The sequence below is a fragment of the Amphimedon queenslandica genome, unplaced genomic scaffold (genome assembly GCF_000090795.2).
Source record: "Amphimedon queenslandica unplaced genomic scaffold, v1.1 AMPQUscaffold_12217, whole genome shotgun sequence".
Classification (NCBI taxonomy): domain Eukaryota; kingdom Metazoa; phylum Porifera; class Demospongiae; order Haplosclerida; family Niphatidae; genus Amphimedon; species Amphimedon queenslandica.
In genome coordinates, this window is record NW_003547544.1 from 3,994 (window position 1) to 8,727 (window position 4,734).

Sequence of the window (4,734 nt, forward strand, 5' to 3'; positions counted from 1 at the left end):
TCTATAGCGTACACCTCCATTTAACGGACAGCACCTAGTGTACCAATTACATTTCTTACTGTATAAAATAACCTCCACATAAAGGACACCTCTGTATAACAGAGCAAAGTGTCCATTATACAGAGTCCACTAAGACATGATTTTAATATACAGTACATGTAGTATGTGTCCATGTGTGTCTATTGTACTGTAGCTGAGGTATTCTTCCATTTCTGAAAGAGAAAGATAACTAGTATATTAATTTCCTGTTACATGTTGGCACAGAGTCTGTCATTAATGATATGAACATGAGCATATACTCACTACATCACTGAAGCTACTCTTAGACTATACGGAATACCTGAATCAGTGAGAACAAGAATTATTGATCTATTGTAATATAATAACCTTTTCTGAGTTATTGCAATATGCTAATTCATGGTTTTTCCAAAAAATGGCTCCAGAATCACCCCAAATTTTTATTACATTTTCTGATACATATTGATGTCCTTATGCTGTGTAGAAAATTTGTACTGACTCCAATCAAAATTTTTCAAGTTACAGCCATTTTTTTTAATGGCCAATTTTTGAAAAATACCCAAGGCATCAGAAAATACAAAGAAACATGTCCAAGAGCATATGACTGTGTTTACTAAGAGACCAGTATCTTTATAGTAAATACAGGAATATGCTCTTGTACATGTTTCTGTCCCATGTACCAGACATAGCACATGCATACACGATACATGAATATCTACACGAATTTTCTGGCTCAAGTAGATAGTGGTAGATAGAGGAGAGCAGCCTAAAATATTCGCCTTTATTTTCAGATATTTCATGTATTATATCTATACTAAAATAATCATCTGAAAAGCTTAAAAGACTGTTTCCTAATGCTTATTCTTCTGATTTTAGTGCTAATCAGGCAGGTAGCCATTTCAGTGTCCACATGGCTTTTATCATGAGTAAATAACTGCAATGGAAGATTTCATGCGATGCTTTTTGCAATAAGTGACATATTTTTAGTAGACGAAAATATACATGAAAATACACATCTACTTACATGTACAAAGTAAATACAAGTAAATACTGGTTTAAAAAATTAAAATACAAGTAGATACAGAGTAGATAGAATTTGAGTAGATGTGCTATGTCTGCCATGTACATGTTTCTGTCACGTGTACACATACAAGTAGCAAAGCCACCATTGTCCTCACTAGGCCAGTATCTACATGTACATGTATGTAAGTAATATTGTATATCATAAGTACATCTAGTCTGGCCCAACCTCTTCTTAACAAGATAAAGAAAGATACTACTACTATCAAACTGAAAATGACTCACTTCATTCTAGCGTATGGTCATTGTTGCAGCTATTAGTAACGCGGTAGCGTTACTAAGTAGGATTCACCCCCAAACAAAATGGCTGCCACGACTTTTGCAGCCTTGCTATACTGGGAATTAAAAAAAGGAATTAAGTCAATTTTCATGCCATTTTGTAATTGGTACACTAGGTGCTGTCCGTTAAATGGAGACGTACGCTATAGAGAGTGTCCATTAAGAGAGACTATACCGTATTAGAAAAGAACTACAACTAAAAGTATAAACCTTAAGTGTCATTAACATACAGTGAGAGAGAGAGAGAGAGAGAAGGTAGTAAAAGCATTAATACCACACTTATTATTAATAAAACATTACTAGTGCATTGGCATACAGTGAGATACTGTCAATAGTCAGTTACTACATTAGAACAATATCACAGACTGTTAATAGTAACAACATTCATACACTCAGAGACAAATTAGAAATGACTTTTTATCACATGTAGAAATTCAAAAAGGACACCATGCATTGTCCCCACTAGGCCAGTATCTATATAAGTAGCTGAAGGATATCAGTATATCATCAGTACATCATAAAGAGATAAAGAAAGATACTACTACTATCAAACTGAAGATGACTTCATTCCAGCGTATGGTCCTTGTTGCAGCTGTACTCTTTATGATTACTGCTCATGTCACTGATGCTGCAAAAAAAGAGGGAACCTGTTACCTTAGAAAAGGATGTGTCGGTACTCCTTACTACATGGCAGAGAATGTAAGACTATCAATAACCATTTTACAATGTACATGTACAGTATAGTCTCTCTTAATGGACACTCTCTATAGCATACACCTCCATTTAACGGACAGCACCTAGTGTACCAATTACATTCCTTACTGTATAAAATAACCTCCACATAAAGGGCACCTCTGTATAACAGAGACACTTTCTTGATCTCAAAGTGTCCATTATAAAGAGGCTAGTCTGTACATGTATTTTTATTAATTTGTATAGGATGGAGAAAAATGCTGTCAATTTAAATTTGCTTCTTACGAATATGAACATGACGGTAGGCCAGTTTGCCGTAACTGCTAAAGCAACTGAAGAAGCAAGAAAATAATAAGAACAATACTACTATTAACAGTTGAATACTATTAATACTTTAATTATTATTATTACTTTAATTATCATTGCTAAACAAATTTATCTAACAAATTAATTCAGACTGATTAAGAACAAAAGAGGTTACCTCAGCCCTATTCTGTAGATAGTACATCTTATAGCTAAGCTAAAGGCTTTGGCAAGTTTGCAAGCTGTCATTTTGGTTGTGCAGAGTATCTAACACCATGAGTGTGGTTGATTTATTTGACAGATGGTAAAGATGGTTCCAAGTGTGGCACTATCAATAGTCCTGTACTTCATTAGCAGTGTCACAGACTGTTTATAGTAAACATAGGCATAATGATGATCTTGGACACGTTTCTGTCACATGTACTGTGACAAAAACGTGTCCAAGATCATATCCCTGTATTTACTATTAAGATACTGGCCTCTTAGTAAATACAGTCATACTTGTACACGTTCAAACAAAGCCACCATTGTCACTAGCACTAGTGACAATGGTGGCTTTGTTTGAACATGTACATGTGATAGAAACATGTACAAGAGCGTATGACTGTGTTTACTAAGAGGTCAGTATCTCTAGTAAATACAGTCATACGTTTCTGTCACATGTACATGTTTCTGTCACGTGCACACATTCAAACAAAGCCACCATTGTCCTCACTAGGCCAGTATCTATAAAAGTAGCTGAAGGATATCAGTATATCATCAGTACATCATAAAGAGATAAAGAAAGATACTACTACTATCAAACTGAAGATGACTTCATTCCAGCGTATGGTCCTTGTTGCAGCTGTAGTCTTCATGGTTACAGCTCGTGTCACTGAAGCTCAGGGAGGAGTCGCTGATTGTTTCCCTCAGGCTGACTGTAAAGGGATTCCTGAAGCATCAGTGGATGGTGTAAGACCTTTTATCTTTTTAAAGGCCACCATACACCATGAAACTTGTTTCATGGTGTATGGTGGCCTTAAGTTTACAAGATATCAATATTATTGGTGTGTATAAATTTTTAAGATTTCATGCTACATAAAATTCTTTTCAAGAACACACTGTTTTCACAGCAAAGCCACATCTGAAATATGACAAAGCCCCACAGTTTACATAAAGACAAAAAAGGAGGTCTAGGGGAATGGTTTATTTTGTGGCCTTAGATTTTCTTTTAAAATATTTGTTGAAATGGCTGTACAAAATGTGCCATTAAATTTCCATTTGATGCTAATAATATTTCTAGTAATATTTGATGTTAATTCTAGTAGATTTGAGCCTGTGATAAATATTGCATGCATTATCTTTATAGGATGGACAAGAGTGCTGTGACAAAGGCCATGCTTCTTATGCTACCTACTCAAGTGCTGGAGTACCTGAAGCTTGTCATAACTGCGGAAGCAACTGAAGAAGCAAGAAAATAATAAAAACAATAATAACAATAATAACAACAGTTAAATATCATTAATACTTTCATTATCATTATGTAGTTTGATTATCATTGCTTTCTTTACTTTATCATTGCTAAACTCATTTATCTAATACAGTAATACTTATAAAGATACCAACAGGACAGACCCCCAGCCATTAGATACCTTATGTAACTGATGCTACAGGACAACACTCAATATATAAAACCATTCAGCTTTATTTGATCTATTGCTTTCAATTGGTCATAAAACTAAATGGGCCAGTATCTTAATATCTAGTAATCAAGTCATACAGCATATCATCAAATGTACATTGAAGAGCTCCTTCCAATAAAAGGATGTCCCTGTTCCTACTACATTCTTATTAAAGTTATAGCAGGTACCAACAGGTCAAAGGGAACATGGACATACTTGTAAAGTTCATAACACACGACTGCAGTGAAGGATTCATTGAGAGGATCAAGAAATACTGTCAATAGTGACATACTCCATTGGTGGTGACATATGACAGACTGTTAATAAATAATAGACATAGGCATGCGTATGGACACATTTTCCATCACATGTACACACTCACCATTGTCACTAGCACTAGTGAGGACAATGGTGAGTGTGTACATGTGATGGAAAATGTGTCCATACGCATGCCTATGTCTATTATTTATTAACAGTCTGTCATATGTCACCACCAATGGAGTATGTCACTATTGACAGTATTTCTTGATCCTCTCAATGAATCCTTCACTGCAGTCGTGTGTTATGAACTTTACAAGTATGTCCATGTTCCCTTTGACCTGTTGGTACCTGCTATAACTTTAATAAGAATGTAGTAGGAACAGGGACATCCTTTTATTGGAAGGAGCTCTTCAATGTACATTTGATGATATGCTGTATG

The 4,734-nt window shown here is 35.1% G+C and overlaps 1 long non-coding RNA gene across 1 annotated transcript; it reads left to right on the forward strand.

Moving 5' to 3' along the window:
• The first annotated feature begins 1,862 nt into the window (after positions 1–1,862).
• LOC109588242 (uncharacterized) lies at positions 1,863–2,543 on the forward strand. The gene is made up of 2 exons (XR_002188039.1): positions 1,863–2,076; positions 2,317–2,543. It is a non-coding gene; the product is annotated as an uncharacterized LOC109588242 (long non-coding RNA).
• The last annotated feature ends 2,191 nt before the right edge of the window (positions 2,544–4,734 follow it).